Source organism: Pseudophryne corroboree, chromosome 2, assembly GCF_028390025.1.
Source record: "Pseudophryne corroboree isolate aPseCor3 chromosome 2, aPseCor3.hap2, whole genome shotgun sequence".
Taxonomy (NCBI): domain Eukaryota; kingdom Metazoa; phylum Chordata; class Amphibia; order Anura; family Myobatrachidae; genus Pseudophryne; species Pseudophryne corroboree.
Genome location: NC_086445.1, coordinates 61,000,555 through 61,015,428, shown reverse-complemented (window position 1 = coordinate 61,015,428; position 14,874 = coordinate 61,000,555). Strand labels below are relative to the sequence as shown.

The following is a 14,874-nucleotide window of genomic DNA, read 5'->3' as shown; positions in this document are numbered from 1 at the left end:
GATCCCGCTGAAGAGACTTCTGTTAACAATCTGCAACTAGTGAATACTGGGGATTTAATTGTAAACTACAATGCATCCCTCTGAAAGGGCTAATATAAAGTTGATCTGTGCCTCTTAACATGACCGAGATAATGTCAGCATTAGCTCACAGCACTCATTAAATAGAGTTAGCCTGCTGCAGGGCATGCTGGGATTTGTAGTCCCCCTGCAGCTGGCCAGCCTCTGACATACACTCTGCACAAGTCATAATAAACCCATCCAGCAGGTACAGCCAGTACACAGCATTCCTCCTCGTTGCACACCTCTGCAGGGCAATACTACTGCAGCCAGGTATTTCACTTTAGCAGGCCTGGGGGTAACATAGGGGAAGGGCAGAGAACGGAGGGTGCAGTAGGATTTATTAGTCACACACAGGACTCCTATTGGCAGGGAGTTTTATACTCCATTATCCGCCCATTCCCTGTGCAGAGAGAGCAGGGGAGCGAGTGAGTGGACTGAGCTCCCAGCCTGGGTCACTGCTGCAGCAATAGCAAATTAAGCAATTAACCACCAGCTTCCAGCATCTGAATGGTCTTATTCCCGACCTGAGGTGGGGAGCGGAGGAGCCCTGGGAGATCACATTACCTGCAGTAAGTGCTGTCTCTCACCTTCATTGCATAGCAAGCAGAAGTCTGCATTCTCTGGGAGCCTCTTGCAGGCTGGCTGTACTCCTGACTCCCAACTTTTACTGCTCTGTCATTACAATTAGGAGAGTGGGATACTGCTGTTGTGTACTGTAACCAGTCCAAAGAGAAACTCTGTGTTATATAATGGTGATGGTAAGAGGAATGGGTTTGAGCCTCTTCATTGGTTTCTTGCAAATTTATTAAGTTTGTTTTAAGTTTCTCACTTGATAATAGTTTTTGCATTTAATGTTTAAATTTGACCCTCAGTGTGATATTGAAAAGCACAATGGAGTATGCTGGTGCTATTTAACATAATAATAATAATAATAATTTAATTTTTTATTGTTCAGAGACTGCTCCCTGTTTAAACCGTTCACCATATACTGCATATTGCCTAGTTGATAAACAGGACAGGCTCGGAGTCCCCACTTGGGATCAGGAAGCACAGGTTGTGAGGACTATACATTGTATTCCCCCCCACCCCCCATGGGAGCATGTGCTGGTATGTCCTGTCATTACAGCTCACCTGGGCAGGATTCTGCCTATTGCGAATATGAAGGTTGGGAATGAGGGAACCCCCGTACATTATACACGGTCTTATTGATGATGTTGTTGTTGGGTCACTGATCACGCAGCTAGTAGCTTTTGCTGTTCACTGGTCAGCGTCTGGTTGTGTAACAGAGCCTTGTTATAAGCGGGAATATGCATCATTAATGTTATTGCAGTAATGACACATAGATCTTGTATTCATCATTGGTAATATTAGATATGATGTATTATCAGGTCTGTGGTGGGCACACTATATGGGTGTGCAGGAGCTGAATGTTATATGCAATAATTGTTATACAACCGTGGCTTCTTGTGGTCTGTACAGTGCTCTGGTATGTGTTTTCTAATTTATAGTGCTATTGGGAAGGTGAAGAGGAGAGACGTCTATCTGCCATTTGCCAGCATAGTGGATCTGCTTTGCAATGACGATTTTCACGTAGTTGAGTGTTTTTTTTTTAAATATATTTTCTTAGCAACTGCCTGAAATCCCCCACGATGCATACATTACACAGAGTGTATGCACGAAGGTGCTGTTGTGATTGATTCAGGCGGTATCAGAAATGCTGAGGGAAAAGTGATGGACGGTGACTGGGAGATGGCTAGAAATGCTCGCCAAAACTGTCCGTGCCGATGCAGGTGGCTGCGTTTCCAGACGAATAGCCACAGCCATAGGAAGCCAGAATGAGATGGTGAAACAGCAGCTGCCATAGGGCTGGTGCAAGTGTGGATAGTGTGAGCGATTGGTGCACCAATGGGGGCGTCTAAAGAAAACCGGCGGTATTGCTGCTTGCAGAGCCGCCGGAAGTGGGCGTTTCAATCCTTGCACATTTCGATGCACACATGTACAACAGGGGAAGGGTTGATAATAGCATTCGCATATACTAGCAGCCATGGCAACAGACGCAGTTGCGGCCATTTCTGAATCAGACTCTATGGGGGGGAATTCGATTCCCCCCCCCCCCTGCCACCAGAGCAATTCAATTGTTGATTCATTCGGGAGCGCTTGCAGCCTCCAGAGGTGGCGAGCTGAAATGTGCAAAAACTCAGTGGTTTGGACACTCAAACGGGAGTTTCAGTGCCCAAACAAAAACATTAAAGGGTATTAGCAGCACAACATGAATCTGCACACATGCGCATCCAATGGGGGGCAATTTAATTGCTCCGATGGGCACCCATTATGTTTGGGCGCCCACAAAACAATTGTATTCCCCCCTTATGTCTATAAATCCACTTTGCAATGAATTTACAGTTAATAGTTCCTCTTATTTAACTCCTTTTTACTAATATATAAAATTGAAAAATATTAATGTTGTGAAATTGTTAAAATCTGATTAATTGGTTTACTCATTGGTTGTGAACAATCAATTTTGAAAAACAGATTTGTGAACTCTAAACAGCCTAGCACCCTATATTGTGGACCCCAATATTATTTTTTTCTTACAGATAAAGCACGTGTGAAAATTGTGGTCATATGTTGTAAGGAAATCAGAAGATGTAGCACAGTAGGAGACCTCCATAAGGTGCGGGGACCTACCACAGGTCACAACTTCCTTGGAGTGTGTTCATAGAGGGTGGAGTGAATTCTCAGGAACTAAGGGTGCCTTGGGCTACAAACATATCTTGTGCAATATATCCTTCTTAGGAAATCTCTAGAATACCGGAGTTCTTAAGCTTGGTCCTCAGAGCACAGGTTCTCAAACTCAGTCCTCAGGACCCCAAATAGCTCATGTTTTCCTGGTCACCCAGAAGGAGCACAGGATTCCTCATTACTCACTGACCCGCATTAAAAGATCCATAGGTGGAGCTAATTATTTCACTTGCAATTCTGTGAGGAAATCTGGAAAACATGAACTGTTTGGGGTCCTGAGGACTGAGTTTGAGAACCTATGCTCTAGAGCAGAGGTTCCCAAATGCGGTCCCTTGAGGCACCTCAACGGTGCAGGTTTTAAGTATATCCATGCTTGCCCACAGGTGATATAATTAGAACCTCAATCAATTTAATTTACCCATCTATGCTGAGCCATGGACATACCTAAAACCTGGACTGTTGAGGCCCATACACACTAGCCGAGAAAGTAAACGATCTCGCTCAGAAGGGCCAATCGAAGCGAGATCTTTTACAATCTTGTGTAGTGTGTACACTCAATGTCGTTAATGACACCTCCCTCATTAACAACAGCGCAGCATGGGCGTGTCCCCCATTGCCGTCACTACCTTCTTCGCTGGCACCGGCAAGTATGTATGCAGTTGCCGATGCCGGCACCCCACCAAGTCCCCGCCGCCGCCAAAATTGGCGTAGTCTGGGAGTCATTTAGTGTGTATGGGGATTAAGTGTGCCTTGAGGACCGAGGTTGGGAATGCCTGCTCTAGCATCTAGAACAAAGTAATAATTGTCACAAAACCGTATTTTACAGGTTGGTTTCCTGATGATGACTTGTTTATATTCCTATTGTACACAGATCTTGTATTTCTGCCAAAATGTTTGCAGAATGTCCCATTGTACATATCTGTTCCTAAAATCTCTGTAGCCAACATGGTACCATCCTGCTATAATCCTCTTTGTTTTATAGGTAACTGAGTAAAATATGTACTATTAAAATCAATTTTATCTTGTGGCAAAATTATTTTAATCTGACAAGTTCCGAAGTGCAAATTCTGAAGACAAAACAAAAAGCAGACTTCCCGATCTTCCGCCAGCTATACTGTAGTTCCCATTGTTCTCCTGTGGTGATGTTTTATTTGACGTATCGAGTAATTACTAGCATGTAATGTTTACATTTGTAGAACAACATGTACAGGGATTAGCGCCCTGAAGTGTTGCATGGAAATATTTTACCTTATATGTAACACTTAACAAAAAGCTGATGGTGACTTAAAGGGACACAGACAGCCAAGTCAGGACTGCTCTGTAAGCTGAGCACTCAGGTGGTAATCGGGTTCTAATGGCCCTTATGGTGTAACATCCATTTTACAGTGTAGCACTACGCAGCACATTCTCCGTGCTGCTCTGCAGGGTGGGTCCCTCATTATGTCAAGGCTGTAACTATTTTTTGTTTCCAGAACTCCTTAGGTGATTATGTGATGGACGTAGATGCTTTTTGTGACAAGCAGGGAGCGAGTTGTGGTAGGCAGAGTCATAATGATAGTGGGGGAGATTTATCAAAGCTTGGAGAGAGAGAAAGTACAAACCATAGTTGCCTAGCCTCCTGCATTCTGCAGGAGACTCGCTGAAATTGTAGCAATCTCTCTAAGTGTAGGGCCATACATAGCGGGTAAGCCCCCTTGGCCGCAAGGAGAATGCACATGGGCGCCTATGCAGGCGCCCACACGTACAGCAGTCCCACCGCCGCTGGATCCAACCGCAGCATGCTGCGGTTGGGCTGGACGGCAGGATGACAGGATTTCATTGTGAATACATACATTTCAGTGTAAGTGTTCACACAGTGTGGCTGTACCGCACTGTGTTCAATGAAATCCCGTGTGTCACTGACTGATCCTGTTCTGCGGTATCCCGCAGAACAGGATCCGTGTGCACACGAACCCCCCCCCCCCTCCCGGCCAAGCGTGTCTCGTTCAGCGGGACCCGCTTGGCCACTGTGTGGCCAGAGCCTAACTCCCTGAATAGACCAGCAATCTCCCTGATTGCACCTTACCCTCATTATGCAGCTGTTACAATCTTGGAGGAAAAAATAAATCGGAGATATACACATTCAAATGGGCTCATCGGTGCCATTTCCCTGCATTGGTTATAAAGCACAATGGGGCAGATGTATGAAGCGTCGCTATGTGCCTTTGTGCACATAGCGCACACTAAGTCCTGCATTCCCTGCTTCACCGCAATGTATGAAGCAGGGATTTAAGGAATGCACACAGCGCATACTGCAATAACGTCTGCTGCGCTATGTGCATAGGAAGACAATGTGCACCTGATGTATGAACGGTGAGGTGGCTCTTTACCTCACGATAATCCCCCTCTGTCGCTTCGCCAGGTCGTGGCTGGCGATGCAGCACTGTAGCGCCTTCGTTTTTTTTTTTTTTACAAAACTTTATTGTCTGGCCACAGCGTCCTGAGGGCTCCTCTGTGCATGCGCTGGTTTGCACAGCATGGCTCACTGGGAGCTGGGGAGATGGCACATGCGCACTGCCACACTCGCCTCAGGTCCCCCGAGTACTTAGATGAATCGCGCATGCACAGAAAGAAGTGTGTGGCAGGAAGGTTTACTGTGCATGCGCGGGACCACAACGAATGCAAACAGACACCTCACTGGACCAGAGAGAGAGCGCATCGCTGTGATGCCAGGCCGGAGGGTCGTACATTCCGGTGATGTGTGCAGGCAGATCACTGCGGGAATAACATTCTTTAAGTAAGTAATAATACATCTGCCCCAATTGGGGCAGCTGTATTAACCTGGAGAAGGCATAAGGAAGTGATAAACCAGTAATAAGTGCAAGGTGATAAACGCACAAGCCAATCAGCTCCAATATGTAAATTAAGTTAGGAGCTGATTGGCTGGTGCGTTTATCATCATGCATTCATTTATCACTGGTTTATCACTTCCTTATGCCGTCTCCAGGTTAATACATCTGCCCCTATGGATACATGCATTTTAAATAAGGTTTCTCGTGGCCACTTACAGTATATGGAACCTCTTGTAAAACACAATACATGAACAAATCCTTAAAAATACCAGTGTCCTGTCTTCAACAAGTAGATCTTTCCAACTGACGGGAGTGGGACAATGGGCAGCAAATTGTGATCTGGGAGCTGGTTGTGGGGTGAGGTTGGGCCCTGCTTTGGCGGCCTTGAGGCATCTGGACGGGCCCCGAAATGATGGGGGCAGTGGCGTGATTGGGGGGGTAGAGAGCCAATAATGTGCTTAGGGGTGGCCTGACCCCTATATCCGCCCCTATGATCGCATGGCCTGTATCCTACATTGTGTAATGTTGTTGGATTGCACAGGAGTGTTGAGATTTGTGTCATTAGTGCCTCATCTCCTGCTTTACAGTGACACAATTTGTGTACTCTCACCCTTCTCACTGCTGCACCATAAGGAGCAGTAGCGGATCTTGCCACGGGCAAGCAGGACTTTTGCCCGGGGCGCCGCACCATGGCAAGATCCGCTGCTGCTGTGCCCCCTACTGCCCGCTCTGTCCCGCTGCCCCCCACTGTGAAGGGAACTAGACGCGTAGCGTCTAGTTTCCCTTCGTGGAGAGGACCTTTACTGTGCGGAGCGCGATGACGTCATCGCGCACCGCACAGCAAAGGTCCTCTCGCGTCTAGTTTCCCTTCGTGGAGAGGACCTCTGCTGTGCGGTGCGCGATGACGTCATCGCACACGGCACATAATTTCAGCTGCTACTGTACAGGGGGCGTAACTGACCACGCCCCCTGTATGAAGCCACGCCCCTATTGCCCGCCCGGGGCGCTAGAAGCCCAAGAACCGGCCCTGATCAGGAGACTCGTGTTATTGCACAGCAGGGGCAGTGCATGATCCATCATCCAAGTCCATATATTGTACCAAAGGGGGGAGATTTATCAAAGCATGGAGAGAGAGAAAGTACTGACCAATCAATTCCAACCATTTTTCAAAAACAGCCTGTAAAATGACAGTTACAAGCTGATTGGTTACTACTTTTTCTGTTGCCACTTTCTCTCTCCAAGCTTTGATAACTCTCCCCATTGATGTTTTACCATACTCACTGATGCGCCTGTGATTAATTCAGGCTTTATCTCCTAACCTAACCTGCTAAGTGGCTTGTGGGATGTATTGGGAAATAAGTAGTGATGGATCTTGAACCTTACTGTTTTATGTGGTAGTGTGCTGTGAAATACTCATCGTCTGATAACAGAGCAAAAAGTACATCGGGATGACAATTGTTGAGATTAAAGGGATTGCCTGCATTTAAATGATTTGTGGTAAACCCTCCTCGTTGGTTTCAGCTACATTAAGAACAGTTTTGTGACGTAACCCAGGGCAGCAGAAATATACAAATCTGCCTGATTATATGGAAACATGCCTGAAGAGCACAGCAGGGAACTATAAAGAAAAGGCAATGCATGGAGTAAAAGTTGCACGAGGGTGTTTACAAATTGCACCAAATCGGAACAACAAATCGGACACTTGTTATCATTGTCTACCTTGCACTAGATTGATAAAAGCATATAGCTGATTGTTTGCCAGGTGGAGGGGGTATGACGTGGCCCTGATTTGGTGTTAGGGATGGTCAGTGTTCAACCTATTTAGTGGTCAGTGACTAATGCTTCATAGTGGCAAGGCTCTAGCACGGGTTCCAATGGACGGACCTCATGTGGTTGACGTATAAAAAGTCGACAGGTTCATGACGATGGTTGACGCACACTTTTTTTTTCCTTTTTTCAACTTTACCTTCATTTGCCATCCACATGGACTGCGATTGGGAATAGTAACCTGTGGTAAGTGTAACAGAGTGAGACACCTTGCCTGAAGCGTGGCGAGGGTACACATCTACACTGATTGTGGTCACAGATGATGAAACATACAAAGTGACACCCCAAAAACCTCTGTAAATCTAATTACGGCAGGGGTGCTCAACACGTGGCCCGCCAGCTGTCGTGGAACTACACATTTCCAGCATGCCCTGCCACAGTTTTGTTACTAGGGAATGCTAAAATTGTGGCAGGGCATGCTGGGATGTATAGTTCCACAGTAGTTGGTGGGCTGCATGTTGAGCACCCCTGGATTAAGGTGTGATAATGCTCTGAGTGCCATATGTAACAATTTGCAGTGGCGGCCCCTGAGGTGGGACTGCAGCACAATCCAAAATTCACATGTGGAGCTGCCACTGCTCCCCACTGTCCCGGTTTCACCGGGACAGTCCTGTTTTTCTGGGATTTTCCCACTGTCCCACCCATGGATGGATCTAGACTTTTCTTTTAGGGGGGACGGTTTACTGTTTAATCTTGACTCCTCCCCTCTCTAGTCCCAACTCCTCCCATCTGCAATCCTAACTCCTCCTCTCTCAATTCCTGAAAAACTGAACTTTTTGAGTGAGACTGAGAGAGTGCTTTGTGGTTGTTCTATGTACATGTTACTGTGCTGTGGGGCAATTGTATTTATTAGCCCTAGTACCCACACACCTGCAAGTGAGGGGCATATGCTCTATAACCCTTGCTCTCCTGGCTCCTCTGTGCTGCTGTGGTATAGGCTGCAGGACAGCGTTCTGCCTCAGGCTCTCCCTGGAGAGCTCTCTTCAGCTCAAAAGTGGGTGTGGCTATGACTGTTAGGGGGGGCGGTCGCCCCCTTCACCCCCCCTAAATCCGGCCCTGGTCCCACCTGTGGGCCGCAGTGTCCCGTGAGCAGGGGGAGGATGGTGACACCGCTGCAAAGAATGGATGATTGGCGCATGTGCACCATCCGCATCCACACATGCACTGTGCCGGCTCTGACAAAGGCTAGGGGCTGTCCCGAGCAGGATGAAAATGGGTGCAGCTCACGGGTTCGGCATTCCCCACGAGGATATGTCCCCTTGATGCTAAGCCATGCCCCCTAATTTTAATTGTCCCGACCTGAGCACCACAAAAGTTGGGAGGTATGAATTTGGTTCTAACTTGTGGAAGATGTACTGACAGGATCACACCTTGAGGAAATACTCTTTCCGTGTTGTTTCAAGGATATGTTAGAGACAGTGTCCCTGTTGTGATATAACCCTTTATTACTCATCTCGCTGTGAATTTTGCAGTGCCCTTATTATATGACAGACATGTAATTTAAGCAATTGGTCCTCCCTCATAAAGCACTAACCAATCAGCTTCTACCTGTCATAATTATTATGACAAAAATTTAATTTAAGCCATTGGTCCTCCCTCATAAAGCACTAACCAATCAGCTTCTGTCATTATAATTAAGCTGGTGCATTATAATGTGCACTCCTTAATTACAGAATACAGGTTGAACCCAATGGGCATTTTGCCTATTTTCAACCTCATTAACTATGTTACTATGTCATTTTATACATTGTACTTAGTGAAAGCTAGCTAGGAGCTAATTTGTTGCTGTCAAATCTTTCGGAGGCTTGATAAATCTCCCCCTAAGATATGCATCCCCCTCCCCCACCTGCTCTTCCCTGTATCCCCTACAACTATAATAACTGACATGGGAGAGAGTTATTAGGCCACATAAGGAGAAGTAAAGAAGTTGCTTGTAACGATTCTAACGGCAATGTTCTAGAACATACTAGATAAATGATAACTAGAAACTGGTTGCCATAGGCAACACCTCCACTTATCCTCTATTAGATGGTTTGATACATCTCCCTCTCCCCCCACATTGTGAGGTAAATACAGGGCTGGCTCGAACAGAACCACCACATAGGGAGCATGGTGCTGCGACTGAACTTCTGGACTGGGTCACGCTCGGCTCATGGTCCGGCTGAGATGTGGCCCGAGCAATGACCAATCTTTGACATGGCTGTATGTACACAGGTTGCGAGTACACCTGGGGATGGCCCTGGGTAAATGTGTAACCTGATTTGATGGGGACTTCGGTCAGTGGCGTCACAAGTGTGGTGCGGGCCGCTCCCAGGTGTAACCCTTCCAGGGGGTGACACCAAAACGCCAACTCCTCTGCAGTGGCGGGAGCCAGGTGCTGCAGTGTGACATTATCCTGCGGCACTCTGCTCCTGTCACAGAGAAGGAACTGGCCCGCACGACCCCAACGTGAGGTAATAGGGGCTTCCCTAGTGACTTCATGACCCTTATAGTGATGTCAACAGGGGAATCAACAAGGCCATGCCCCCTTTACACAGTCAGCCCCGACCCTTTTTCAGGAACGCACATGGGGGTCTCTTGGCCGCACCAGGTGTCACCGATCCTGGTGCCGCCACTGACTACTGTCATCCAATCAGATATCGCTTTCATGCCATCCCTCCTGGCAGCAGAACCAATAGCTCCTACTCTGCATGCTGCGAAAAGCTGTGCTGCGTCAGTTTCACACAGACATAGATAATAGCAGATCTTTTCTACTGAACTGTAATGGTATCAGTTATATCATCCCCTATAGGTGCTTCTGTGGGCGAACACCCAGAACAGTGCTTGCAATCTCTTGTTATCTTTAAGCTGTTTAACAGGTTTTAAACTCAATCTGTCAATGAGTAACATCCGTCGCTGTCTGCGTGCCTGAAATGTGTGCGGTTTTTATGAGGCGCACAGGAGGCAGAGACTCTAGAACCTCTTCTCCATCCCTTAAGGATGTTTCTGTGCTTTGGACCCAGGTGATATATCTCCCCTCTGTAAGCATCACCAATGTGTCCTGGCATCGAGTGGTTGAGCCTCAGCTATCGGCCTGGAAGTAGTGAGTCACAGATGATTAAATAGGGTGTTAACGCTTATGTAAATAAAACCACCCAGCCATGTCCATAGAGTTAACAGGAGTCCTGGGGCCGCTGAGTGATTGTCTATCGAACACCGTATCGCAGATAAGATTCCAGGTTAATGGTGCAGCAGCTCCTGTGCGTCGTACACCCATTTTCCCCTATGAGGCCTGGCAGAACTAGAATACTGCAAAGCAATGTCTGAGACATACAGAATGGTTAATAGATGGATGCACTCTATAGGGGAGATGAAGTGGAGCCTAAAGCACCAATCTGCTCCTAGCTGTCATTGCAAAGACTGTCCTAGATGAATGACAGAAGCTGATTGGTTGAGCAAAGTCTCCACTTAATCTCCCAACAAGACTTGATACATCTCCCCCTATATGTGGACCAAGAACACAGCATCGTTTTTCTAATGTTTCCCAATACAAACAGGGCAATGATGTGTGACCGTGTGATAGGGGCAGATGTACCAAGCCTTGGAGAGTGATAAAGTGGAGAGATATAATGTACCAGCCAATCAGCTCCTAACTGGCATGTCACAAGCTGCGTTTGAAAAATGACAGCTGATCTGCCCATCATCTGCCCCTAAGTGCTTGTCTGTCTTGTCCATGGATCGAGCTGCTCCATGCTGTCCTTATCAATAGTGAGCAGGTGCGGATAACCGCTGGGGTGCGTCATATGGTGACAGTGGGTCGTACGGTGAGCTTGGGCACGGACTCAGCAGTTCCGGGCTTTCTGGTTGTACATTGCTTTATAAAACCTACAAAAAAATACAGATCCTGGGAATTGCAGCTAGCCGTTAGAACAAGAGACGTGGGGGGAAATTTACCAGAACTTGGAGAGAGATAAAGTACCAACCAACCACCACCCTAGAGGGAATACCGGACGGCTGTCGGTATTTCGACTGCTGGCATTTTCCCTGCTGTCGGGATTTAGGCGTCTGTATTTCGACCGTCTGGATCCTGTCGTTCAGCAACATTAACTGCATCCCGTTTATATGATGCATGTTTTGGATTAAAAGATGCTCTGGTCTCATTGTGGCGGCTTAGACATGGAAAAAAAAATTCCAACGCCGCATTCTCCATCCCTTGGGTCAAGAAGGCATTCTCAGATTTAGTAGCTTGCACAGCGGATTACAATTGGATGGCTCCTACTTTCCACCGGTTCCGCTCTGCCATCCACCAAGACTGTCCAATCAGGTTCCTCTTTCACTCGCACACTTTCTGCCCCCGGTTGTTTGTATCGGGTTGGGCATGATATGCTGGTGGTCGGGGGAAGAATGACCGTGCCATCCTGATAGTGAAAATCACGACAGGGGCTAGGTAAGTATACTTATCTTCCCCAACAATGCTCCTCTAACCCTCCCTTTCCGTAGCTTAAACCTAACCATTTCCCCCCCACAGCCTAACTCCTACCCTCCGCGGTGGTGCCTAAACCTAACCCTCCCTTCACTGCAGTCTAAACCTAACCCTTCCCCAGGGGGTGCCTAAACCTAACCCTCCCCAGGGGGTGCCTAAACCTAACCCTCCCCAGGGGGTGCCTAAACCTAACCCTCCCCAGGGGGTGCCTAAACCTAACTCTCCCCAGGGGGTGCCTAAACCTAACTCTCCCCAGGGGGTGCCTAAACCTAACTCTCCCCAGGGGGTGCCTAAACCTAACTCTCCCCAGGGGGTGCCTAAACCTAACTCTCCCCAGGGGGTGCCTAAACCTAACTCTCCCCAGGGGGTGCCTAAACCTAACTCTCCCCAGGGGGTGCCTAAACCTAACTCTCCCCAGGGGGTGCCTAAACCTAACCCCCTCCCCCGTGGCTTACCTCTCCGCAGCCCCGTCAAACCCTTGTTCGGGATCCCAGTGGTCAGGATTCTGGCGTCGGGATTCCGGCATCAGTATTTAGACTGCGTGGATACCGACCATGCACATACCGGATCCCGTTTGGATCCTCCCTTAGTTGCAGGAGTCCTTCAAACTCTTGGCACGTTGCCATCCAGTTGTGTCTTTGTCCAAAAACCACCTTGGGCAGAATTGACTTATAGTAATGTTTTGTATGTTTTTGTTTGTTCTTTTTGTTATACTCTCCCTTCAGTCATAACTAAGTAGTTCTGTTACACGGGACAAAACAAATTCCTCTTCTAATCCGGTGATTGTCTTCACATTTCTAAAATGTCTCCAAACTTTTTAGCAGCCAGGGTGTTGCCCGTGCAAGTGAAAGCGACGAGTTGTAGCGTACTTAATTGGCAGATTTGACACCATATGTTATATTGCGGAATTATGAGTCACTGCGTATACAGCATGCAGCTTAAGAGGATGTTATTGTGTAAAACGAATATAAAGTAAAAAGTAACTTTTGTAAAGCATCTTTTGAATGTACCGGAGTATGACCTTCCAACGTGTGGGTCGATAATCTGCTCTGCCCATCTACAGTAACGTTTGAAGATGCAAATGATCAAATGTACGTGAATGATGGAACACTGGTATTCTTTTGTCATGTTGTACCATAGTCCTGCCTCCTGGATATAGGGATGTGACAGACCTGTGCTTCCTAACGGGTGTGGATCATTAGATCAACAGTGTCTAGGTCGACCACTATAGGTCGACAGTCACTAGGTCGACAGGGTTTCTAGGTCGACAGGTCAAAAGGTCGACATGAGGTTGTTGTGTTTTTTTTTTTTTTTTTTGGGTGTCGTTTTCTTTGTAAAGTGACCGGGAACCCCAATTAGTGCACCGTGACCCCTCGCATGGCGAGCGAACTTCAGGCAAGGTGCCTCGCTCTGCTCCCGCTTCGCACGGCACAGATTACCGTTCCAGTCGTAGTCCACGTGGATCGTTAAGTGTGAAAAAGTAAAAAAAATTTGAAAAACCTCATGTCGACCTTTTGACCTGTCGACCTAGAAACATTGTCGACCTAAACATTGTCGACCTAGACAGTGTCAATCTTCAGACCGGATCCCCTTCCTAACACCCGTGGGCACCAGACGGAGGTCCGACTCCCCACTGTCCCCGTTACAACCCACCACTGATCGCTGTTTACAATGATCTTAATTAAACCATGGGATGCAACCAGTGACATGACCGTCTAGTTAATGTTGTATTTGCCATCAGATATATATTGTAGGCTCTAATATTTCTCCCTGGGGCTAGCACATTTACCTGCACCTAACAATCATGTTTTACTTGTTGTGCATACACCTCCTGATCCTGCCCAGGGCTGCAGCCAGAGGTTCTGGGTGTGGATAATGCGTCTCTCTGCCGTCACGTGGCTGTCATTGCTGCAAGACCAGTACGTTACACACTGAAGTGTTCACTCTGAACTTTGGAACCGTTGTCCAGAATCAACAGCCGTCTGTGTATTGGAATCTTTATGGCGATATTGATGTGTACTGTGTATGCATTATGTGCGGAATATTCATAGAGAGGCAAGCCAGGGTTCTAACGGAGGAGTGGGTGGGGAGGAATGGGAGTTCCTGCTTTGCTTATTAACAGCATATTCATGTTCTGTTATGTTATACTCTGCCAGTAGACGTCTGACCTGCGTTGTAAGATCCTTAGGGGTCTATTTACTAAAGTACCAGCCGACCAGCTCCTAACTGCCATGTCACAGGCTGGGTTTGAAAAATGAGTTAGGAGCCGATTGTCTGGTACTTTATCTTCAGCGACTTTATCTCCATCCAAGGATTAGTAAATAGACCCCTTAATATCCCACAGGCCTGCACGGCGGACTCTCTCATTGGTTACCATCAGGTCTGGATATAAAGGGGACCCCAACCTGAAAGAAACCACAAAATGGAAACAGTAGTGTAGAAGTAATACTTATCACTGTACACTGCTGTCATTAAGGGCCTAATTCAGACCTGATCGCTAGGCTGCGTTTTCGTACAGCGGCCGATTAGGTCTAAACTTCGCATGCACCGCAACGCGCAGGTGCGTCACACGGGTACAAAGCGGAACGCCACTCAGCGATGTGTTTGTGCGAATTATTCATTCGCACCGGTGTTTGCAAGGAGATTGACGGGAAGAAGGCATTTCTGGGTGTCTACTGACCACTTTCTGGGAGTGTTTGGAAAAATGCAGGGTGTGTCCAAGCGTTTGCAGGGCGGGTGTGTGACATCAATTCCGGTCCTGAACAGGCTGAAGTGATCGCAGCAGCTGAGTAAGTTCTGGGCTGCGCAGAGACTGCACAAGATCTGTTTGTACAGCTCTGATACACATGCGTTCTCACACTTGCACAGATAAAATACACTCCTTCTGTAAGCGGCGACTATCTGATCGCAGCAGTGCAAAAATCGCCTGCTAGCGATCAGGCCAGTGCTTCA

The 14,874-nt window shown here is 47.4% G+C and overlaps 1 protein-coding gene across 1 annotated transcript in view; it reads left to right on the top strand.

Moving 5' to 3' along the window:
* Window positions 1-346: 346 nt before the first annotated feature.
* SYTL2 (synaptotagmin like 2) overlaps window positions 347-14,874 on the top strand; it is a 194,809-nt gene continuing 180,281 nt past the window's right edge. The window contains exon 1 of the mRNA XM_063950649.1: window positions 347-629. The gene's annotated coding sequence lies outside the window, so the exon portion shown is untranslated. The remainder of the gene's footprint in view (window positions 630-14,874) is intronic.